Source organism: Periplaneta americana, chromosome 14, assembly GCF_040183065.1.
Source record: "Periplaneta americana isolate PAMFEO1 chromosome 14, P.americana_PAMFEO1_priV1, whole genome shotgun sequence".
NCBI classification, from domain to species: domain Eukaryota; kingdom Metazoa; phylum Arthropoda; class Insecta; order Blattodea; family Blattidae; genus Periplaneta; species Periplaneta americana.
The window spans coordinates 26,070,380-26,097,614 of NC_091130.1; the positions used below are offsets into that span (position 1 = coordinate 26,070,380).

The 27,235-nt window shown below is 35.8% G+C and overlaps 1 protein-coding gene and 1 pseudogene across 1 annotated transcript in view; one reads left to right on the forward strand and one right to left on the reverse strand.

Annotated features, from left to right (window-relative positions):
- LOC138713204 (dendritic arbor reduction protein 1-like) overlaps window positions 1-27,235 on the forward strand; it is a 528,115-nt gene that overhangs the window by 149,010 nt on the left and 351,870 nt on the right. The gene's annotated exons all lie outside the window — the stretch shown is intronic.
- Window positions 2,979-3,730, reverse strand: LOC138713978 (large ribosomal subunit protein mL43 pseudogene; annotated as a pseudogene).

The following is a 27,235-nucleotide window of genomic DNA, read 5'->3' on the forward strand; positions in this document are numbered from 1 at the left end:
TGGGGAAAACCTCGGAAAAAACCCAACCAGGTAATCAGCCCGAGCGCAACTCCGGATCGGCAGGCAAGCGCCTTAGCCGACTGAGCTACGCCGGTGGCTAGTCTTTGTGGAAATGAATATGATGCACTCCAAAGCGGCCGTTGGTCGCGCAGGTACAATAGCCCGTTTTGTATGCCCATTTCCTGGCTGCTCGCACCCTGAATAACGAGATCGGTACGAAGTTCCTAGCTCTTGTTATAACGTAACTTCTTTTGCAGTCGTTTGATGGCAGCATAGTTTTTACGTCGTTGTTTAACGACGCTGTATCAACTATGAGACTATCGTCGATAGGATTGGTGACATCGAGATGATATTTGGCGAGATGAGGCTAAGGATTCGCCATAGATTACCTGACATTTGCCTTACGGTTGGAGAAAACCTCGGAAAAAACCCAACCAAGTAATCAGCCCAAGCGGGAACGAACCTGCAACTCCGGATCGGCAGGTAAGCGCCTTAACCAACCAAGCAGGCAGCATAGAGAAATTGACAAAAGTTCTCTTGAAAGTTCATTAGACTGATCAATCTGATATAATATGTGTCAGGGGTTATTATGATATGATTATGTAACCCTTAATTTAAAAAGAATTTTGACACCTATACATGCATTCAAGTCTCCTTTGTATTCTACCAAAACTACAGGACTAGACTACTATTCTGCAAGGCCGCAACTCTGCCTTTAATGCATGTGAACATATAACGCGAATTTCCATACCCTTTTTGCTTTTAATCTCCCCTCTTTTCAATCTAATATTAGACGGATTCATTGTAGGAATCACGTGACGTCAATATGCATGCCTCAAGTCCTACGGTGTAACATTAAGTTCGATATATTCAGACTTTATTTGGCAGCTATTTAAAAGTGTTACACTATCTTGCCATGGTAATCAATCGTGCCAAAGTTGTTGACTTGAACTGTAAACAAATTAACGAATACGCCTGTATAATACTTCCGTGAAGCGAGTTATTTGCTGTTTTGTCCGCACAACGGGAAACTGCGCACAAGTAGGGCCAGCTGATTTCGTTCTGATTTGCGCCGCTCTCTGAAAGCCGCGGTGCCCCCGAATCGTGCGCGAACCTTTCACTGGAAGAGGTTCAGATCGACGCGCGGATTAGAAAGGTCAGTTGCCACAGGGGTGTAGTCCGCCACAGGTGGCCCAATGTCGTCTGTGTCTTCAAACAACACATGCCTACTACCTACACATTCTCTTCATAATACAACAACGTACCGCAAGGTTAAATTCTTCATGACTTCTTGGAACGTATATAAAAATTAATTTCGGCATTTGAAAAATGTCATGCTACTTCTACTACAAGTCCGCTGAGATAGCTCTGTGGTAACGTGCCTGCCTCCAGACTAGCCGGCCCGAGTTCGGTTCCCGGCGGGATCAGAAATGTTCTAGTGCAGGTATGCTCATTCTCTGACTCGCGATTACGTTCTGTTATCACAACCTTCGAATGTAGAGCGTGCTGATCCTCGTTCGAAGCTCGACGGATGGCTGCGGAAGGCAGTTCAAGTACTTAGTAACGTACGAACAGTGCGGGACAATGACACAGTCAAAACCTTCTGTAAGCAAACGATCATTCCTTACAGTGTGGGATAAATCCTATTTTTTTGTACGTTCGGTGAAAACGGAAAGTGTTTACTATATTGTAAGGTACTGTCAGGAATACTACTGAGCAACATAAAACTACATTATAGGCTCTTCTACCCAGAACATGCCGAAGTGACAAAGAAGCTGTATTCTGTAATATAGCCTATTTTCATATACCAACGTTATTATTATTATTATTATTATTATTATTATTATTATTATTATTATTATTATTATTATTATTATTAAGGAATAGATATTTTGATAAAATAATTTTTCAGGGATGCAACGTGCACTACATCTTCAAGAATTGAAAGCACTTCATGAAAGGCCAAACATTGAAGAGAGTCGAACAATTCAGAGTCTATGTTTTGGAGCAAGTTAGCCTATGTAGTATGTTGGGAATTAGCTAAGGCACTAAAACCTTTCACGGATGGTGAACTTGTAAAGAGATGTATGATACCTGAACAAAATATAGTTAATTATGTCTCTGTACTGCAACAGTTCAAATGTGAATTCACAGAACATAGATTTAGTGATTTTAAACGTATGGAGAGTGATATTAGTATTTTTGTTAATCTTTTCATAAATTTAGTACAATCCGTGAGAGTGCAGTTCCAGGACGAGTTACTTGATTTACTAAGTAACGTAGAATCCAGAACTAAATGCAGAGAATATGACTTGACAAGCATAGAATTATTTAAAAAATGAACAAAACTAAATATTACAAGATGAGCTTATTCGTTGCCACTATGTTAGCTACCTTCGCCTCGACATATGTGTGCGAACAATTGTTTTCGAGAATGAAGGTTACTAAATCCAAACATAGGTCCCGATTAACAGATGAGCATCTTTAGCGCATTGCAGTAAATTCGTTGGAAATAGATTCCCGATTACTTGCAGAAAAGAATCCAGATGTTGAATAGACCGCAAAGTAGACTATATGGTGGAATATGAAAATGATATTAGCTATGATATTATTATATCATAACTATATTAAATATGATACACAATGTAATAACTGAATATTGCAGTGTATACTCTTTCCTTCTTCAAATTCAGTTTGTTATCCGTATTTGTAAGAATGTAAGAACTATGCCACGGGCGGTGCTGCAATGTAGTTGCGGAGCCCAGTCCGTACACAGTGTGTGTTATGCAGTGCAGCATCATCCGTGTAATCGGTGCTTTTACAATTTTGAGCATACCTGTTCTAGTGTATTTATATGCTTGTTTTGATGTTTTTTTATATAGAATATATTATTTAAAAAAATTACACTGATGACAGGACCAGTAATTCCAAAACTTTAAGATACTTTTCTTTTCAAACTTCGTAACAATTTACAGTTACACAATACTATAGTTACCTTGCATCATTCTGCTCGTTTCTCATCTAAAAATGATAAATTTCTTTGCCGTTCCTAAAATATATCTTTTAACTTCTCTGTTGCAGTTTTGGGAACATAAATAGGACGAAATAGTTCCTCATTTGGAAATTCTGTCACATTAAGTTTTGGATCCTTGTTTGTAAAGGGGCTCCATGGTCCTTGTATTGATGGATTATCTGTGTGTATCAATTTCATCAATCTCATGATCTGGTTTCCAGACTGTATTCGAAGCAAATTGATCCATTTTATAACTTCATCACGTGTGTAGTTATGACAGCTCACATAATGCTTCTCTCCATTTAAGTATTCTGCTGACAAACATGGAGTTCGATGTCGCCGTGGCTTCACGTACACAACAATTCCAGGGTAATTTTTAGCAAAGTCTAACAAATCATTCTCGATAAATTCCCTTACATCTCTGCTTGATCCATTGTTCTTGCAGAATTTTATAGTTATTCTTTGCAACTGACAAACATATCGGCCTATACCATTCTGTAACGGAGCTCTAAGAAAGCCCGAAGGCATAAACAAATGAGAGTTAGACATTCAGTGGTAGAGATTTTGCAACAAGTTGTTTCAATATTCCTTCAACAAACTCAGAAAATAAAAATACGGATGAACTAATATATTATAGCGTCCTTCATAACAGCACACGTTTCTGCCGCCAACACCAAAACCAAGAGCAAGAGGGTAGAGGACTGGATGTTGGTAACTCCACAGTATAGAGAACATACAGTAAAGACACCTAAGCCATTTCGTGGGAACAAATTCTGAGTGCGCATGTCACGAAACCGGGTGTATTATCTGGAACCTCCACCAGATGGATCTCCATGTACGACAGGCTGGCATAATTTAATATTAACTGAAAACATTCATTACTCATCTTTTAATAATTTTAAAGACATGAGGCAAAGGAATGGCAATATAACCATAATAATAATTACTTCCGTATGCAATCATCATGAAAATATTCACTAATTGACGCTAACGTTCAAGTCACTGTTTGAGGCTTATGTTGGTGAAATTGATCCAAGTACAACATAATACATCATGGCGTCCGTTGCTGTGAAGTGCGAACATGAACGTCAACAATGGATATAAGTATTTTGACTTCCTAGCGACATAATATTAATGATAGATAATATACATACAAGATTATTCGTATTACTGACCAATAAAATAAATAAATATTTTACTAATATTTTGATAGTGGTTTGATACTAGCGACATAATTGGATTCATTGAGAACTAGAACTACTGAGCTTGAATTTAGTACCAACAACATCAAAGGTGCCGACAAGAGTTGTCCCTACTGATTCTTCTTATACTGTGGTAACTCCCGAATTGCAGGAATGAATAGTTGCGTATATTTTTCGATATTAAATACTCCCTCCGTTTCAAAATATGGTATAGTAAAATACAAAACAAGCTTGATTAATGCGCATGCGCGCACGAAATCTTTCGCGTTGTGGTATTCTGTTCAGTAGTGAAGGGACTGTCAGACAGTGCAGTTGTGAATGTTTCTAATCATCTGTAGTGCATCAAACTATAATATTTAAATAGTTAATTAGGAACAGAAATCAAATGGGCACCTGCTGTGTTGTTTCTGTTGCAGATAAATTAACACCAACCCAGTCAATGTTGAATAGAACATCTAAGGCTCAACAGTCGTACAAAAAGGGTTATAATTTATTGCAGGTTTTATGTTAATTTTCCTCTCTCAAAACAAAGATTCTTTTCTTTTATTAATTTGACATCACAAAGAATGAATTGTACTTAATTTTTATGTTCTTCTCATGTTAATTTATCAAATAAATAATTACCTAGTAGATGTATTAAAGTTACATTATATTACTGAGAACTTTAACAAATGTATACCATAATTTGGAACAGAATTTATGATATCTTTCTATACCATATTTTGGAACAGAGGGACTAAGTGACGAAGTTATGTGAAAATCAGTCTCCTGATTGCTGGCAAAAAAAAGCAAGGCACATGTATTTAAACTCAGTAGCTGCCATTTAAATAAAATAATTAATACCACACGTAATATCACTTTGATATACAGAGTGTAACAAAAGTTTCTGTAACAGTATGTTAGAATTATTCTCTTGTTTAGCTTCCATTTTCTGAGGAACCATGACCAAATTATATGGTTTAGGCGTTGGAACTACTTGATTGTGGTGTGATGCAATCCTTTATTAATAATTTGGTTGAAAATATGATGTTTACCATCAAATATTTGAAAAAAACTAAAATTTTCACTGTACCAGAAACTTTTGTTGCACGCTGTATTATTCAGCTGTATTTTAACTATTTATTTAATATTTAATATTTATCACTATTTTAATTCTCGTGTCATGCTACCATGGGTAATCACTAGACATATGTAAATGTAATTTTAACAGCATGACTTTCACATTTCATTTCTGTGTTCAATTTTAACTTATGATAAAATGCAATACCATTGGGTGATCGCTTGACATGTGTATATGTAATTCTCAATACCAGAATTTTTCAAACATAGTAATTATTTAGCATTAAGCATGTTCGTAACCTGCTTGTTTCAATTTATGCATTATATGGAACACAATACTTCCACGTGAAAATTCTATAATATATAATTATTTCACGTCATAATTTAATTTGTGTCCAATCTTAACATTTATGATAAAATGAAAACATTGTTCATGTAAACAGCTGAGTCAGTGCACGTCTAATTATAATGTAACATTTATCTAGTCAAGTGGGAACCATGTTTGTTTGCCCGAATATTACTTCACATTCGTAATTAGTATTCAGTGTGTGTAATATGACACTTATGATAATCTGATGATGGCAAACAATTGCCGAAAACGTTAATCCAATCAATAAATGTGACACAGTTAATAATTAAGACTACATATTACATGATAAGCAAGAAGACGGACCCATTTAACGTATATTCACTTTATTTAATTGGTTATCGGTCTACATCACCTTTTCAAAATCAAAATATGCGCAGTATGTTATGATTGGAACTCGGGAAATTCAGTTGGCCCAAATTTTGTTTCTGGTCTGTGTGATATGACGTCATTCTAAGCTTTATTTATGTACACAAAATGAGTTTAACAGTGACTTTCTAATTACGTTTTGAACACAAAAGCGTATCCAAGCAACCACATTCAGTATCTAGCCTACTGTATCTATACTAATAATAAATCTGTAGCCGAAATTTTTCTGGTAATTTTCGATTTTCCAAAAATAATTGGTCCTAACATATATAATTAACCACCCTGAAACCGAAAATCGGTTTTTTGAAATTTTTGTTTGTATGTCTGTCTCTCTATCTGTCTGTCTGTATGTATGTTTGTTACCTTTTCACGCGATAATGGCTGAACGGATTTCGATGAAAATTAGAACATAAATTAACTTCGTTGTAACTTAGATTTTAGGCTATATGACATTCAAAATACATTATTTAAAAGAGGGTTATAAGTGGGCCTGAATTAAATAAATCGAAATATCTCGCTTATTATTGATTTTTGTGAAAAATGTTACATAACAAAAGTTTCTTTAAAAATAATTTTCGATAAGTTTTATTGCTTGAAAAATTTTGATAGGACTGATATTTAATGAGATAAATGAGTTTTAAAATTAAAATAACTGCCATCTAAGGCCGTGTAATGAATTAAAAAACAAATGACTTCGTCTATAAGGGGCCTTGGACAGCAACACTCGAAAGCTATGAAAGATAGCCTACAGAGAATGTTTGTGTTTGTATGAAGTAATATCGTAAGCTAAATTAACCGATTTGTATAATTAATTATTATTTCACCATTGGAAAGTGTAGTTTCTCTAGATGGACATAATTCTATAATGTTATTACAGTAACTTCTGATATAATATAATATGTAATGTAATATTATATAATATAATTTAAGTTATTTGAAGGGTTCAGAACCATAGCGGCCCAAGCGCCATTTACTGAATACGTAGAAAACAAGGGTTAAAATTCAGCTATTACCATAATTCAACAAGTAAAATAAAATATACACATTAAATCTAAATGATGTCAATCTTCATTAAACTATGGTTGCATGTAATAAAAATTAAGAAACATGTTAAAGGAATTGTCATTGCACCAAATGAGTGTCTCTGGACAAAAATGATCGCATTTTAATTATTTGGATGCAATTTAAATTAAGTAACATATTAAACGATTTATCCTTCTATCAAACACGAATGTTCCCTGGATCAGACGTCCTATTTTAATTATGTAATTACTTTATATTTATTTCTAACGGGTGCAGCGGAGCGCACGGGTACGGCTAGTAATTAATATAAATTGTTAACCTGATACAAAAAGACTGCAATATAATAACTCAAACGACAAGACTTTAACAGCGACTCCCTGATGTAATTTGTTAGCATTGTGGCGCAGTAACTGAACTGGTTTGTATAGCAGCGAAGGAACAATAGCATCATTCTGTTATGATATGCCCGCTCGCAATCCAAAGCGTCCTGCAGTAAGTCGAGTGTAACGAATCATCTGTCTGGCGTCTTGGACTCGTAACTATCACCTTGGTTTGCCCACTTCATTTCCCCCGTCTCGCTTGTCGGCCGTTAATTTGGCGTGTGCTTCGATTTAACTGTAATATGACAATTACAGCGTGTTAGGAAAAAACAAGACTCTCCTGTTTTTCCAAGCACCGCCTTCTACTACTGTTCGTGCTGTAACATGATTGCCGGCAGGCAAAGTGACACCTTTAACTTGTGAACGCTTGTTATTCAGCTGGCTCGTAGAGGTGACATCAACAGGATTGTCGAGATGTCCAGGCTTGTTTAATATCCGTTCGAGTTGGAGTTTGGTATTAGCATGGCTGTGTTAACTGGAACCACCAGCGGCCGTGGAATCATGACCATTAGTCATTATTTATATAACGTCCTGTGATATTACAGACGCTATTCAGGGGTAACAACACGTTTATGAGCAATGATGGAAAAAAATAGATAAATAAATTAATTTAGATAGAGAGAATTAGATAGATATGATTAGATAGGTCGAGAGGATTAGATGAGATTAAATAGATAGGATTATAGAGATAAAAGGATTATGTATGATTATATAGAGAGATTAGATAGATCGATAGGGTTAGATAGATACGATTAGGTACAGAGGATTAGATAGATAGATAGACAGACAGACAGACAGACAGATAGATAGATACGATTAGGTACAGAGGATTAGATAAGATTAGATAGATCGATACGATTAGATAAAATAGAGAATTAGATACGATTAGCTAGATAGGATTATATAGCTAAGAGAATTCATTCATTGTCTTCTGCTCAAGGGCAGGTCTTTCACTGCAAACCGAGCATTCTCCAGTCTTTCCTATTTTCTGCCTTCCTCTTTGTCTCCTCATATAATCCATGTATCTGATATCTTCTCCTGCTCCAAACTCTTCTCCCGTTCACCATTCCTTCTAGTGCATCCTTCAGTAGGCAGTTTCTTCTCAACCAGTGAATCAGCCAATTCCTTTTTCTCTTTCTGATCAGTTTCAGCATCATTCTTTCTTCACCCACTCTTTCCAACACAGCTTCGTTTCTTACTCTGTCTGTCCATTTCACATGATCCATCCTTCTCCATATCCACATCTCAAATGCTTCTATTCGCTTCCCTTCACTTCGTCATAATGTCCATGTTTCCTCCCATACAATGCTACACTCCACACAAAGCCCTTCTACTAGTCTCTTCCTTGGTTTTTTCTCCAGAGATCCGCAGAAGATGCTCCTTTTTCTATTAAAAGCTTCCTTTGTCATTGCTATTCTCCTTTTGACTTCTTGGCAGATAAGAGGATAATGTGTGATTATATAGAGAGAATTAAATAAGATTGGATAGAGCGATAGGGTTAGGTAGATAGGATTTTATAGATGAAAGGATTATGTATGATTATTTAAAAAAGATTAGATAGATCGATAGGGTTAGTCCACACCTGTGGAGTAACGGTTAGCGAGTCTGGCCGCGAAATCAGGTGGCCCGGATTCGATTCCTGGTCTGGACAAGTTACCTGGTTGAGTTTTTTTCCGGAGTTTTCCCTCAACCCAATATGAGCAAATGTTGGATAACTATCGGTGCTGGATCCCGGACTCATTTCACGGCATTATCACCTTCATTTCACTCAGACGCTAAATAACCTGAGATGTTGATAAAACGTCGTAAAATAACCTACTAAAAATCGATAGGGTTATATAGATACGATTAGATAAAGAGGATTAGATAATATTAGCTAGATAAGAGATTATATGTAAGAGGATTATGTATGGAGAGAGGATTAGATAAGATTAGGTAGATCCATAGGGTTAGATGGATACGATTATATGAGAATAGAGAATTAGGATTATATAGATAAGAGGAATATGTATGTTTAGTACAAAGACAGGAATAAATAAAGAGGATTAGAGATGATTAGACAGACAGATAGATCAGATAGACAACTCAGGCATAAGATGGATGGATGGATGGATGGGCGAGCGAGCGGGCAGGCAGAAAGATAGAATTACATAAATTTAATAAACTAGGTTACATAGATTAAATTAATTATATACGATTAGACAGGTTAGCACCTCTAATTGAGGTTGTGGATAATATGTACATATACCTACGGAAATAAAATTCGGAGTTTTCTTATTGTGTAACGTGTGTGTTTGTAGCTCCAATATATAACTTGAAACGTAATAACTTTACACAGAAAAAGACAAAAAAAAATAGATGATGAATTTTTATACACCCTGTTGGAAGCGCTAGAAGAGACGAGAGTCCGAGGTATTATGACAGGAACTATTACAGAGGATTGCATGTGCATTATGCAACCGGCGCGAAGACTAATTCTATCGAAAAGTCAAGGCAGACAAGGCCACCAACTGTTAACTGTAAATTTCCTACAACAGAGCAATTTATTGGTAACTGCTGGAGCGTGACCGTTTCGTAAGAGACGGGCCGGGGTTCGAGACACAGCTACTGGGTTGACAGAGTGTGCAGGTACAGAATTGCTGGCTGGGAAGATGCTCAGATAGAACTTATTCAAATTTGACACCATTAATATTACATCTTCCTCGAAGGAGTTACTGCAAGAATTAGGCCCAGTTGCAGAAACACCGATCAAAATATGATTGGCAATCAAGGAGGGTTTGATTGGCCATCAGTTCTATTTCTGTTGCAGAAAGAACAATCAGTGTTTGATCGGAGATCAGTCTTCCATCAGATTTGATCAACCGATTTTTGCTGGTTAAGTCACTGATCATCGATCAAGTAGGCTAGTTATGTTGTTCTGTTTATAATGCAGTAATGTATATAGTAAATAGTTACAGCGTAACAATATTGTTTTCGACATAATGGATTCTTCTGATGAAGAAATTTCAGAATGAAAAAAAATATTATTAAGAAGGCGTTTCCGTGATAGACATGAATTGTTTTTATGTATAATGACAGAGAATTTGAGCAAAGATTTAGGTTAAGTAAGGATTCGTGTGTTTTGTTACTTTCGAAAATTGAAACAAATATATGCAGAGAGACAAATCGAAACCTTCCACTTTCTCCTACGAACCAAGTTCTAATAATGCTGAGATTTTATGTTGTTAGAATTTTTCAGGGGGTCTTGGGTTATCTTGTTAGGGTCCACAAATCAACTATTTGCCGAGTAGTTAGGAATGTTACGTGTGAAATTGCTTTGTTATGGCAGGGTCTCATAAATCCCCAAACTTCAAACAGGGAACGATTTGAAATCCAGAGAGAATTTTCAGCCATGTCAGGATTTCCAAGAGTAGCCTAATATTGGTTATATAGACTGCTCACATCCCCATCCAATCACCTGGTTTAAATGATGAATATACAGACAATATGTAGTCTACACCATCATTGAAATTCTGGAATGTTTAGCCCGTTGGCAAGGTTCTACACATGACAACATAATATTTTAATGAGTAGGTTACGAGCTCCATTTGTAAATACAGAGATGGGAAATGGAATTCTTTTGGGCTATGGAGGCTATGCATATTCCAATTTCTTGTCGACTCCCCTAGCAAATCCCACAACAGAAACCCCCTCACGTTTTTTTTTTGTTTGCTTCATTTTTTCACTATATTGTAGCCTATATACAAATAGAATCCGCCTATTTCCTTTCTACAAAAAGCAGCAAAACATTCACTTCAACATTCACTTATTTTCCTAGTCACCGCCCACTTGATGCATTCGTTTCGCGACTTTTAAAGAGCATCAAATTGGCTGTGGTTGCTAAATAGCGCTGTTGTCAAATGTATTTCTTTCTCAAATCAGCTATTAGTAAATTGAGACAAGTTGATTGGAGATTCACGTTTGTGCAACGCAATGAACAATCAAATAAATCAGACATCAACTGATTGGCGATCAGGGACTGATTTGATTTGTGTTTCTGCAACCGGGCCTTACAGTTGTAGCCATGACGTCCTGGATTTCCTAGGATTATTCAGGATTTTATTGATGTGTCCTGTGTCATGGATTGAGTTATATTTGCCCCGAAATATAAGAGAAGTTTGGAAAAACGCAATTTTTTGCTGATTTCTACAAAATTATTTTTAAAATGTCTTATTCATTTTTTCAAGATCATGTCCAACATATGTTGAATGTCGTCGCCAATGTAGCCTGGCGCTTTCTATCATGTTGTATTGAAATAAAAATGATAGTACTATAGTATGTATTAGGCATTATACAGTATCTTATTACAAAACATCACATAAACTCAGGGATATAGAAATCATCGGATTAATGCTGGCCGTTAGAGGGACCATAACAAAACAATTCGTCTCATTCTGTCATAAATTTGGAGTCCCAACAATAACAATTAAGGAAATTTTTATGATAGCTTTGCAGGGCTCTCTGCAGATTTTACGGTGACACTTGTACTTCAATTTAAATTACAGTTGAATTTTCTCAGTCTATTTTTTTTTTTTTTTATTTTACTACAAATTTTCATTATTGTAAAACACTATCTACTGTAAATTTCACATCTCGATTACACAAATTTTAACACTATATCACTTCGAAATATGTATTATATATTTTTCTCGTGTTAAATTCTATCGTACCTGGTTAACATGTTTCGGCCTGTTATGCGCCTTCTTCCCCTCTGACCTGTATTTGTGTACGATAGAATTTAACACGAGAAAGATATATATTCGAAGTGATATAGTGTTAAAAGTTGTGTAATCAAGATGTATAATCAGGGCAATACGAGTCACTTAATACACAAATACAGGTCAGAGCGGGAAGAAGGCCCATAACAGGCTGAAACATGTTAACCAGGTACGATAGATTTAACACGAGAAAGACGTATAATACATATTTCGATGTAAATTTCGGTTTATTGTAAACAAACTTCTTGTAAGACATTTTTAATGTCACACCTTAAATGTTACTGTTTACCATTTTTTGTCTTTGGCAACCTCACCAAGTTGAGAAAGATTTATTAAATTATTCTTTACCCCCTTTGAAAGTTGATTTATTACTCATAGGATTTAAACATTGTATTATCGTGCATTTTTCTGTATAGATCAGGCTCAATATGGCATTATTTTTCCAGACTTTATCAATAATTCAAATAAAATTTCATAATCTAGAAAAAATGTAACTAAATTAAAAACTTAGGCCTTTTATAATTAGTTGAAATACATTAAATCAATTGTAATGCAAATTTAATTAATTCAAATGTTTAGTGATGTTAAAGTGCGCAGTAACATCATAGTTCAATATTCTCTTTTAACCCTTAAATTGGCAAAACTTCATTTCTCACACTAGTTTATTAAACCGTGTTGGACTGTAAAGAAAACAACAATCGCAATGTCCATATTTTTATATGTTGTACAATATTTACAGTATTGTGGAATTTTAATTTTCCTACCAATTTTTTTCTATTGTTCTATTAAAAGTATAGCATATAGCCCATTAACCTGTTGTATCCTTTGCGAATTTGAGGGTTAAATACAGAATATTGGTCCTGTAATTAATACAATTTAATAGTAGTTTATTATTATTCACAGCAATGAATTAAAAAACGTTTAATTCAGTGCTTAGGTTCCTAAGGACGATGAAATAAAGACCAGTTTAGATATCAGTTATAGAGAAAAATATTTATACAAAAAAAAAAAAACGAATGTCACCTCATTCGTGGATATGGTTTAAACCTGCACAGTTCAGCAGAATGTCAGATGATGGCTTAACACCCATTTAACATTTCCTACAGTTCTGACTTCTGTAAAGTTCAATACATGCAGATGTTCATTATGTTTATTGAGATAGCAGTGTCTGGATAGAAGTCCTATTGCCCATCTCAAGCTTCAAAAAACAAAAAGAAAAATAACATTCTGCACATTTAAGGGGCAAAACCAAAAATTTCTTATGAATAATTTATTATCACAATACACTGCTCTCTTAAATTGACTGAGAATATTGGGAATTCAGTCAATAGCTTTCCCAAAACATCAATGAAATGTTTCAAATAAAACAATTTTTATTTCGAAAAGAAAGTAAAAACGAATAAAATTGTATTAAACATTTTTGTTCGAAATATCTCAAAGAATAACCCCGTGAAATTAATGACTAGAGCACAGATGTTAGGCAAAATGCCTTTTTTTTTTAACTGAGCTTATGTGTGAAAGACCTATTAGAGATAAACATGTTTCACAAATTTGATTTTGCCTTTTTTTTGCCTATTTTAGCTCTCGTTGCCTATTTTAAAGTTAAATGCCTTTTTTTTTTAGCCTTTTTACGTCGTTATTGCACATTTTATATATTTTTAATGCATTTAAAATAAACCGCACATAAATTATATAAAAAAAAAAACAAAAAAGAACGGTTGTAAAAATTAAAAATATATATTCACCTCACGTAAATATTTGCTGAGAATCTTATTCTCCAGTAATACATAGGTTTCCAAGAAGTCGTAAAGTTTTCTCCCCTTCCGATTCCGTCTTTTATGTCACTTAACAAAGACGTTTGAACAGTATAACCCTCAGTGCTCAGGTCACTTCGGTGTTTGCCAGCGAAAGAAAGGGGATGAGGGAAGTATTAATTAAAAGCAAGTCTCCAGGTCCCGTTACTGTTGTCGCTTGCACGCACAAGTCTCGCGTACTTTGAAGTCTCTAATCTCTTCTCACATCCCTCTTTTTGAGACAATAAAGAGTCGGTTTTTCCCGATCTCTGAAAGAAATAGAGACAGTCTTTCTGAAATTAATTGTTTTAAGTTTGCTTCAATAACTTCAGTAAAAACAGAAAGATCTTTTTCCACCATGAAAAACGTTCTCTCTGACAGGCGGCTCACTATGACAGTTGACAACTTAAAAAGGATCTTGTTGTGGCATGTAACCAAGGAAACTGAGTACCGTATGGGATAGTTTATTAAGTATTTGTCTATTTTTTGTCTGTTTCCATGAATAATAGGTTCGTTCCAACAACAGTCAGGAACCGTCCGTAACCATCGTGAGCATGCGCAGTACAGAAAAAGCGTTCCAACACAATCCGAACCAGTCCTGAACCGGAAACATGTACTGCAGTCGGGCGTTCCAACAAGCTTTTGACACGGGTTCGGAACGGTCAGAAATAGTCCGTGGATTGAGGCATGTACGGAAGAGTACGAGAGACGCGCATGCGCATAAGCTCACCAACGTCTCCTGGATACTGAAGAAAGACATGATCGACTGTTCACATCATTGAGGTTAAAGATGAAAAGTGACAGTTCAGACGAATAATAAAACTAGAGATTTAATTTAAATTTTCGGCAAAAAGAAAGAGAATGGAAATTATTTGGGTATTTAAATAGTTAATTATAATTTCAACATGCAGCTTTGATTAAAAGTATAATAAATAACGTACATACATTAATAATTAAAAAAGAACTACTTTTAGATGAGAGTCCCCCAGTACACGACATTGAATTAGCGGAATTCTTCCCTTCCATATTTTTGTCATCTTTTTATAGAAAATGATCGAAGTTCTATTTTCTGCAATTAGAATTAGCTGCGAAACGATAATAATTAAGCATCCCGTTCTTAGCAAAGATGATCACAGTTATAGCATCTCTGGATTTAGTGCATAACGATCCGCGAAAGCGTTCCAACAGCGTCCAGTCCAGTTTCAACCCCATAGCAGATGCTCAACAAGCGCATGCGCATAAGATGGTACAGCAACCGTACATGAACTGATCCATGAACCGCTTGTTGGAACGAACCTATTAAATGCCTATTTCACTGCCTATTTTTACTATTTCAGTGCCTATATGCCTGCCTATTTTAACCAAAAAAAATGCGCATAAGATGGTACAGGAACCGTACATGAACTGATCCATGAACCGCTTGTTGGAACGAACCTATTAAATGCCTATTTCACTGCCTATTTTTACTATTTTAGTGCCTATATGCCTGCCTATTTTAACCAAAAAAAAAATGCGCATAAGATGGTACAGGAACCGTACATGAACTGATCCATGAACCGCTTGTTGGAACGAACCTATTAAATGCCTATTTCACTGCCTATTTTTACTATTTTAGTGCCTATATGCCTGCCTATTTTAACCAAAATAAATGCGCATAAGATGGTACAGGAACCGTACATGAACTGATCCATGAACCGCTTGTTGGAACGAACCTATTAAATGCCTATTTCACTGCCTATTTTTACTATTTTAGTGCCTATATGCCTGCCTATTTTAACCAAAATAAATGCGCATAAGATGGTACAGGAACCGTACATGAACTGATCCATGAACCGCTTGTTGGAACGAACCTATTAAATGCCTATTTCACTGCCTATTTTTACTATTTTAGTGCCTATATGCCTGCCTATTTTAACCAAAATAAATGCGCATAAGATGGTACAGGAACCGTACATGAACTGATCCATGAACCGCTTGTTGGAACGAACCTATTAAATGCCTATTTCACTGCCTATTTTTACTATTTTAGTGCCTATATGCCTGCCTATTTTAACCAAAATAAATGCGCATAAGATGGTACAGGAACCGTACATGAACTGACCCATGAACCGCTTGTTGGAACGAACCTATTAAATGCCTATTTCACTGCCTATTTTTACTATTTTAGTGCCTATATGCCTGCCTATTTTAACCAAAATAAATGCGCATAAGATGGTACAGGAACCGTACATGAACTGATCCATGAACCGCTTGTTGGAACGAACCTATTAAATGCCTATTTCACTGCCTATTTTTACTATTTTAGTGCCTATATGCCTGCCTATTTTAACCAAAATAAATGCGCATAAGATGGTACAGGAACCGTACATGAACTGATCCATGAACCGCTTGTTGGAACGAACCTATTAAATGCCTATTTCACTGCCTATTTTTACTATTTTAGTGCCTATATGCCTGCCTATTTTAACCAAAATAAATGCGCATAAGATGGTACAGGAACCGTACATGAACTGATCCATGAACCGCTTGTTGGAACGAACCTATTAAATGCCTATTTCACTGCCTATTTTTACTATTTTAGTGCCTATATCCCTGCCTATTTTAACCAAAATAAATGCGCATAAGATGGTACAGGAACCGTACATGAACTGACCCATGAACCGCTTGTTGGAACGAACCTATTAAATGCCTATTTCACTGCCTATTTTTACTATTTTAGTGCCTATATGCCTGCCTATTTTAACCAAAATAAATGCGCATAAGATGGTACAGGAACCGTACATGAACTGATCCATGAACCGCTTGTTGGAACGAACCTATTAAATGCCTATTTCACTGCCTAATTTTACTATTTTAGTGCCTATATGCCTGCCTATTTTAACCAAAATAAATGCGCATAAGATGGTACAGGAACCGTACATGAACTGATCCATTAACCGCTTGTTGGAACGAACCTATTAAATGCCTATTTCACTGCCTATTTTTACTATTTTAGTGCCTATATGCCTGCCTATTTTAACCAAAATAAATGCGCATAAGATGGTACAGGAACCGTACATGAACTGATCCATGAACCGCTTGTTGGAACGAACCTATTAAATGCCTATTTCACTGCCTATTTTTACTATTTTAGTGCCTATATGCCTGCCTATTTTAACCAAAATAAATGCGCATAAGATGGTACAGGAACCGTACATGAACTGATCCATGAACCGCTTGTTGGAACGAACCTATTAAATGCCTATTTCACTGCCTATTTTTACTATTTTAGTGCCTATATGCCTGCCTATTTTAACCAAAATAAATGCGCATAAGATGGTACAGGAACCGTACATGAACTGATCCATGAACCGCTTGTTGGAACGAACCTATTAAATGCCTATTTCACTGCCTATTTTTACTATTTTAGTGCCTATATGCCTGCCTATTTTAACCAAAATAAATGCCTAAACATACGGGCTCTATTAATGACATTACTTACGGTTCATGCTGTATATTATAAAATGAATTTCAAGTTATTTTACATATTTATCTATATTTGATATCACTACAACTTGTACAGCTTATATAATATTTCAGTGTAAAGGTAGCCTAATACTTTACGAAATCCAATATATTCTCATGCGTTTATTAAATAAACCGGAGTTGACGCATTTAGAGCGTGAATGTGGTTATTCATCCTCATCTTTGTTAGTGTCAATGCCCCTATAAACCTTTCAACACTGTGAGAAACTCTAATACCCGTAAAACTGCACACGTAATGTGAATTTCCAGAGCCTGAAGATATTTTCTCTAACTTCAGAAATCTTACTTGTCCTGGACCTTGGGGGTATCACGTTCGTAACTCGGTGTCTGAGGGATACATTCAGTGAGGCAATAAAATTGAAAGGTGATGGATGCAGTTTCCAGGAACTGTGATGCGGGTGAATCACTGAAATGAGAGAAATTGCAACTGGACTGGTAGTGAGTGCCATTAACCTACTTCAGCACAGACATGTTGCGTCACCGCCGAGACTGGTGACCGCAGCGGAAATTCAGAAAATACTTACGCATTAGCGGTTCGGGGCTTTCGAAAATACCTAAATAAAGACACTTTCCGGACAAGCAAATGTCAGCGTGGTGTGATGTCAGCAGTTAAACATGTGTGAGTGTTCACCTGTCACACAGCTCTGGTAGTTAAAGCTGTTTATAGCGAAATACCGCTTTAAGGAATTACAGATTAAAGTACGTGTACTGAATACAACAAAGGATTTTACTATAAACTGCTACCGTTTGTAGTTCACTAAGAAATATTTATTCATAAGCCTATTAATTTGAGATGTTGATTCGTCGGACTCGTCACAAAGGAGACACTTCCTATATCAATACATTTATGTTCAGGGTGGTCCGTTCATTCATTTATACAGGGTGTTTCAGAAATACTTTGACAAACCTTAGAGCAGCCGTGGCGAAAATGTGACTCGCGAGCACATTGTGGCCTCGCAATGATAGCTATGCATTTCTCTTGCTTCCTACGTCCCCCCCAACCCCCACCCTCTCACTCACTGGAGTCAAACTCTGTTCCATTTGTATCTGTCTCTGACCTGCGAGTGGCGTATCGTCGCAATGTCTCTCTCGAAACCATGTACCTCTACAAAAACGAAAGTTTCAAGTAGGATGAGAGGACACATTTTTCTGCTGTCAGTATGATGAGAATATTAAATGTATGATTTGTTCACTAGTATTACGAGGAAAACGGTTGTATAACACAGAGCACTGGTATAACATAAAACGGCATTATACTATATCGTCGCTTAAGAACCAATACAGCGTAACTGACATTTTTGGTCAAAACTGTTTTTTGCACAGATGGTACCTCCACTGTCATCTGCATGCATTGACAAGCGCGGGAATTTGATTGCATGAATGGCCTGCGTGCGAAGGAGGGGGGTACAATACCGCGTATCTGAAGTCACGAGAAGTCTGTAGGAAATACCGCGTATCTGACAACAGATAGGCTGTTATGTCTACTCCCTGCGTGCCAACGGTACGGAAGGTGGTTCTCGTTACTGCCTTGTAAAATTGTGTCAACAGTGTGTAATATTCTGAGAAGATTAAAGAAGTGTTCAGTTTCAATTATTTAAAAGGTAAATATAATAGAATTATTTCACTAATGTCAATTTAATGCTAGTTGAGCTGAATTCACGCAGAATCTTACTGCAAGTTCATTCACTGAAATATAGTGAATTTAATATTTTATTATTATATAGGCCTACAGATACAAGAAAAGAAATGGACAATGAATCAGACGACGGTCAGTTTAGCGAGAACGAAATCCTATCTGTGCTATGTTCTGCATTCAAGACGGGAGAAACTTCTGTTAACATTAACAAAGGTATGGCATAAGAAGTATCACAGTTATTAAACGCGTATTTTTCTTCAGTTACGGAATCATAACAGGAAACTTAATTTAAGTAGCCTAATATAAATAATCATGAATGGGCCGCTAAAATAATTTGCGCTACATTCAGTGGTCCTGACCTTGGTTCCTTCCATTTCCTCCGGTAGGAGGAAGATTTAATTGATAATAATATTTACTACACAAGTCTGCAGCCAGGTAGTGCCACTCGAAACTTCTGTCCAGCAGCCAGATCTTGGGGTCCTCTCGTTTTAGATCGGATTCGCACTCGCTCTTGTGAAGGTACACCAGACACACCTTTCCGATGCCTTGGCAAGCGTCCAGTTCGAAGATCTTGCACTTGACGCCGAAATAAAGGAAGAGGTGGCTCATCTAGCTTTACCGCTCATACACTTTCAGGCACACACACCAGGGTCTCCCCCAGTGGCAGTTCAAATTCACGCCCATGGACTATTATTATGAAATTAGTTTACAATGTTATACTTATCGCATGAGCTAATATATGAAGAAACAGTAAAATAAAATTTACTACACATGTTTTTTAATCCATTTATATCACATTTATAAACACTAGTAATCTCATCTTATTCGTAGGTGTACTTCCTGGTAATTCAAATGCAAAAGAAAACCGTCCTTCTGAAAATGGGTTGTTGCAGATCAGTGTTACCGGTAAGGTTATGATCATATTATGCAGTCTGGTATGATATAAACACTATTAAAATAATACCGCTAGAAATGGGATAGGACAGAAACGGAAGACAATACCTCGTCAATGAAGGATCTAAATTTCGGATGCGTCTTCAGATGTAGACTTGTGAGTGCTACTTATTCTACATTTTTACATTCGTCAGAAAAAGGTAAAGAGAATAATCTTCAAGCGTTTCATGGAAATTTGACAGAAAAGAGAAAAAGAAGTTCAAAGCCACACAAGGTTAAGTGGAAGAAAATGAAAAATAGAAAACTTGGAATGGAAGAGGAAGCTTATCTTAGCTACAAGAGGTCGAAAGATGGCAAAGTGACACATGATACGGAAAGAGATGCAAAGAATTTGAGGCCAGAGTGGAGTTATAAAATGTGCCAAAATTCGAAAGTAAGGGCTGTAATTTAATTTCTAATGAGAGAAGACACGTCTTTCAGGCATTCTGGAAAACTATGACTTGGGGACAGAGGACCGTTCACGTATCAAATCTTGCGAATTTCACTCCTGGCAGCACAAATTCTGAATCGAGAAGAAAGAGAACATTTGTCTACAATCTAAAAGTTGATGAGAAAAAAATTCAGGTTTTCAAAATGATGTTTCTGTGTACATTGGGAATTAAACAATGAACTGTGTGATATTGGTTAGCTAATAGTACTGATGGCGTCCCTTCAGTAAAAAAAAAGTCATGTTCTCGTGCAAAAGCACAGAAAAAAAGAGCATTAGTAGCCTGCCTAAATTACCGTCACATTATTGTATATAGAACCGATTGTGCCATAGTTTTTATGATAGTATTCCACACTAGGGTGACTGAAGAATTACTTTTTGTGATTTCAGCATAGCCCTATAATTATTTATTGTGCTTAAAGAATATTGTGTCTGAAAAGTTATTATTATATTTTTATATGATTTTCTTTTCATTATTCGCAAGTCATTCAAGTCCATTGTCAAAAATAATAATAATAATAATAATAATAATAATAATATTATTATTATTAGTATTATTATTATTAATTTTATTATAAAGTTATACTTGTCAGCAACGTTTTAATAACAATTCTACTTATCTATTCAAATACGTAGTGTGAAAATAAAGTACCTAGTAACAGATTATTATTATTATTATTGTTATTATTATTATTATTATTATTATTATAACAATAAACATTGAACTGTGTCTTCTTTTTCCTTTCCCATAGTTTCAGCATTTGATTGACTAAGAATGCAGCAATAATTGTCTGGAACGTAATCTAGTGCTGATTCAAGCTACAGCCTACCGACCTTGACCTCAAGTCAGATGGTAGGACAACAATTCAGATAACACATTGACATATACAAGAGCACGAATAATATTTCCAGAAGGCAGTTTTAACGTAAAGTAAACGCTTGTCAACATGTGTCTTGAAGCTGCTAAAGTTCTCACAATACCGCGTAACTAACAAAATGTAGTCAACGGCAGAGTTCCAATACCGCGTAAGTGACATGGCCAAATGTGTACGGCCATGATCATCCATTTTCACTTATTTATAAATTAGTTAAGCTATTTCATAGCCATACACCACTTTTCAAGACTACTCCGTTATTTTTATGGTTTTTATTCGGTTTTTTCCTTCTCCTGTAAAATTTACATTTTGTCAGTTACGCGGTATTGGTTCTTAAGCGACGATATGTTACTGATGAAACATTAAAAGGTTAAGTGTTGCTGTTGTTATTATTATTATTATTATTATTATTATTATTATTATTATTATTATCACCATCTCTGTACTTCGATCCTTTTTCAGCAGATGTACGAATAATGCTGTTAGTTCACAGATTTAGAATGTGATGTTAAATGAAAGCTAGATATAAGGACTAGACAAATGTTGAACTTTTCAAATCTTTCCAAGAAAATAAATATCCGAAGCTTCGTTCTTTCGCTTGCTCTGTTGAAGCCATGTTCGCTACAACTTACGTTTGTGAAAAAATATTTTCAACAATGATAATAGTAAAAACCAAATTTAGATCACGACTGAAAGACAAATACCTTCGTGATCAACTACGACTGGCAGTAAGTGACACAATTCCTGATTTTGAAACTCTGTCGCAGAGACATTCTGAAGACAGTTAATTTTAGGTTGTGATAATGTATCCTATGTTTTATTGTTCATTTCTTTCTTCGTTTCACGTACTAAACATTAGTTTGTAACCTTGTACTGTATAAAATTATATTTAAGTGCTTGACGTAAGGAAAATGAAAATCCGTTAATAAGTCAGACAGTCGCTTCACTTCCCCTTCGGGTGTCCGCCTCCCTCCATAGGTGCTATGTACGTTGCAGGTTACACAGTGGCTCGGCGCACGATCATATTTTCGCCACGGCTGCCTTAGAGGCATGTTCCTCACAACAAAACAAGAAAAAGATTTCATATAAACATATGTCCGAAAATTCTTAGTTTTTCAGTTGTTAATGAAAGAACATAATGAAACATGTGTTAGATATTGTCAGCTGGGTAGCAAGTGTTGCAATAGCAAAAGAAAAATAACAATAGCAAAAGAATGTAATAATCATCGATAGGTGGATAGTATATCTACTTCTTGAAACCGCTTGAAGAGGTGAGAATTTATAAGCTTCCCTGATTTTGAGGGCAATGCATAAACATTTGGGGCCTTAAACGTTTTCTTCTCCACGATGGCAATGGAGATACGAGACTGTCAAGCGATTATTTCGAAAATTCATATCTCGAAGGCTAGGCCTTCTCCGGATATAGAAATTTATAAGGAGATTTGTTATTTCAAATGGAACGTATGGAGGAAAAGTCGTTGTGAAAATCCATCATCACTTGGTAAGCTTTCCTTGTCAGCCCATTGGCCATTTTTATGATTTCTACATATACAGGGTGATTCATGAGGATTTACCGTCCTTTACGGAGCTTATTTCCGAAGACATTCTGAGCAAAAAATATCATATAAACATTTGTCCTAATCTCAATATTTTCAGAGTTTCACTAATTTGAAATTGTTTGTAAAATACCATTATTCTTGAGTTTCAAGGGTAAAAGAATATTACAGATAAAGAATGAACTATTCAGGAGTATCATTTCTTTAATTCGCTAGTATTCTGAAGCTAAAAATGTGTTGTGAAGTTCATAGTTGTTTCATACAGAATTTTTTTTTCTATTTTTAACTACAAAGTTTCATTTTCTTACGTATTTATTACAAAAATTGTTACTAATCACGCCACTCTTGTAAATTCTTTAAGACTGTACATTAGGATGCATAATTACTGTAACTGTAAAGAATAAAGTTCCTAAAGTCGTATGGTTTATAACAATTTTTGTGATAAGTGCGTAAGAATGATGTCATTTTTAGTTAAAAATTAAAAAAAAAATGAAATCTGTACAAAGCATTAAAAATACATTTTTTGCTTCAGAACACTAGCCAGTTAAAGAAATGACACTTGTGAATAGTTCATTTTCTATTTGTAGTATTTTTTTAGTCATAAAACTAAAGAAAAAATAGTAATATGCGTTACAAGAGCGGTATGTTGAAGTTTTCATGTTCGAGGAAAAGTTTGAAAAAGCGAAACGTAGTTGAGCTTTTTTAATTTCCGAGAATTGAAAGAAAACATACCGCTCGTGTATCGTACATTATTTTGTGCGAAGATCGTTTATTACATACCTGAAAGACGAATTTCTAATTAGTTGCAATGAAATATTCATCTTGGTTTCTGTTCAATGACGGCAAATTTGCAAAACAAAAATATCTATCTTCAACATTGTGGCTTTAAAATGTTTTCTGTGTTTAATATACTCCAGCAGGCCGTGATATACATCTGTCTATTTCCCCCCCCCCCCAGTCTATGATGAGTCTGGAATCTTGTTGATTTTTCACGGCTTCCTTAATGTTACTTGCATCACGAATGCAGTAACTTTAGTGGAGTTGTAGAGTTTACTTAATTTTTGCAAATATTTAAAAACAATAATTAACAGTGCAATTTAGGTGAAACTGCAGTGGTAAGTTTCCATTTTATAATTATTACTATATTGAACGTCTCTAAAAATAATATGTTAAAAGCCTAAAGCAGTAAAATCAATATGTCACTTAAGCAGTAAGAAGAGGGAAATTGTTATGTGTGTTAGGTTGGGAATACTGAATGTGGAATTTTAGACTTTCTGCGGATTGGTTTTGTGCGGAAACCAAGCAAATACGCACGATCTCGCACAAAGGTATTTTACTAACAATTTCAAATTAATGTAACTTTGAAAATATTGAGATTAGGACAAATGTTTATATGACAATTTTTGCTCAGAATGTCTTCGGAAATAAACTCCGTAAGTGATGGTAAATCTTCGTGAATCACTTTGTATATATGATTAAGTTTGAGACCTCTATTACATTTAAGTTTGTTTTCTTCCAAAAGGACAATAGTCTATTGTCTGATGTGTTATTGTGTAATCATTTGAAAACTCTCTCAGTCCGCAGATCAGTAGATAAAAAGTAGCCTAGTTCTTTCGTAAAAATGGACTTAACGCGTTTTGGAATTACACTCTTGAATTAATCTGTTAGTTTGTTTTCTGCTCCCTTCTGCCTTGCGGTGTCACAGTTATACTTTCTATTCAGTCTCCACACTAGAAGACATGGCGGGATAGGCTGAGACATCGTGATAGAATGAGCACGAGGTCGTATTTCTAATATAAGATAACATAGGAAATTACATTCATAATGAGTAAGAAGCGGATGTTGATGAAATGTCATCTTCATACTTTTCACATTAGGCCGATGCGTATTAATATAGAAATCCTTTCTATGTTAATATTAACGTAAAAAATAATTTCTTGTATTGCATTTTTTTTACGTTTTTGAACTAATAGGTCATTTTTATATTTTTTTTGGCATTTTTGGTCATTTTCAATACTTTGAAGAACTTTTAGATGATTTGGAATGCATTTTACTTTCTTCTGTCAAATTATTTTCTAATCAAATAGGTCAGTAGTAATTACCTACTGAATAAGTGAATAACAGTGAAGTTTGAGTTTTATAGTTTGGAACAAACTCTAAAGTCCATCCCTCATTCCACTGAAGGCTTCACTTCTCACAACGGAAGTAATATAAAATGCTTGACAACAGCTTAGTTTAAATGAGGACTTTGACCGCTACTGTTCTTTTGTCGGTACGAGGATGTCTTTAGAATTTCTGTTTGGAAGGGAGGAAACTTTCACCGTGTCCTGGACAGGACGTTGTGTCCTCAACATGGTTCGGAAGGGATGTCTACTGTAGTAGACAGTATTTTTAACACAAAGATTGCAAGAATGCACGCTGCGCCCACAATTTGTTTTGTCATTCACACTCCCTCATCTGGAAGATCTGGTAACAAAAATTAAGCGCGGAAGGAGGTGATAGAGAATGAAGGCACTGACATGGATCATCCCTGATTGAAATATATTGCAAACCCTCATTAAAATCTATAGTTTTCCTTTAAAACCTTCATTTTGTTGTATGTTCTTTTTTATCTTAGCCAAATTCCAGGAAGTTGCCTCCTCTCTCCTAGATTTGCAGGGCAGTCATTGAAACAAGGTGACTAATTTTTAAGAAGTTGTGGTTCGAGTACGGTGAATAAGATTTAAATGTCACTAATTTTATGTAATTTTTTCATTACTTTAAGGGCATTTTAATGATCATTTTAAGTATATTTTTAGGTCATCAACATCTATTCCCTAATAATGAGTAAATGCTCGTGTTTTAAATGGGATTCGATCTTACGACCCATGGCTCCCAGGCACATGTTAATGGAAACCACGAAAAGCTGAAAACAGAATAGGCTTAGCCGGGCGTGGAACCCGAGAGCTTCTGGCACAGAGGTAGGATAGCCTAGTTTTCAGGATTCATGAAGATGAGTATGAGGAAAGCTCTTGTATGATAACGGAAGGGCAGGAAACTCTTGTTTCTTTGTTGTGGTTTCCTGCGTCGGAGCGGGGACTCCCCTTCCGGAAGCTGACAGATAATTGTTTGAGTAAGCTGAACACTTATAGCCTTTACAATTCAATCGCCACCCCCAACCATCCCAGTCACTTTCCATACTTCTTACACAGCGCGACTTCACTTCTGAAGATAGCAGAAAAAACGACAAAGAAAGAAAAATTGTCTTCTGAACGATTCAAGTCAATGAACAATAAACAGTAACATCGTTCTCCAATGATTTTTCCTTTGTTTAACCTCTTTTATGGGCACTTACAAGCCTTAGAGGAGGAATAATAATTCTTTCGATCACACACAAGACATGGACTATGGAGAAACTTCCTGATGAGTAGGGGCATGAAATTGGTATATTTGTATTAGTTTCAAGGTGAACATACGACGCCGGACAGAATGTAGTCGGCGTTTCAAGTACAGGCAGCGGAAGCGAATTTGACACAGCCTAAGCAAACGCGTTCCGTGTTTTGTACACAATTATTGCTTATAATAATAATAATAATAATAATAATAATAATAATAATAATAATAATAATAATAATAATAATCCGTGACGCTACAGCCCATGAAGAGCCAAGACCTACCAGCCGGCTGCTGACCTCACGGCCACATGCCGAAGCAGAGGTGGACGATCATCCAACCAGAATGTAGGTATCGTATGGTTAGCACGATGAGCCCCCCAGCCGTTATAGCTGGTTTGCGCAATCGGATTTCGCTACCTATCGTAGCTCCCCAAGTGCATCACGATGCTGGGTGGGCACCGGTCCCATACACTGGCCGAACTTTCATGAGAAAATTTCTTCCCCCATGAGGACTGGAACCAGCGCGCATTCCGTAACGCGAGTCCTAGGCAGGATGCCTTAGACCACGACGCCACGGCGCGTGACTTGCGTATTATAAAATCAATAGGCTACAAAACAATCATTGTATATAATATCTAAAATGTTAAGGTTGAGAATAATTGTTGTCAATCATACTGAAATTGTCACAAATGTGGTAAAACATAAGTCTGAAAAGATATATATATATATATATAATTTTTTTTTAAGATTTGCTGTCTTACTAATAAACCGTGTATAGTTTTTATACGAGACTTATGCAGAGTTGAGACAGAAAACGTTACTAATCAACCGTGAATAAGCTATGGACGTATAAACAGCCTGTAACTATACAATGGGAATTGCTTTGCAGTAGTTACATACACGAAACCCCTTGTTTAAGCGTCGT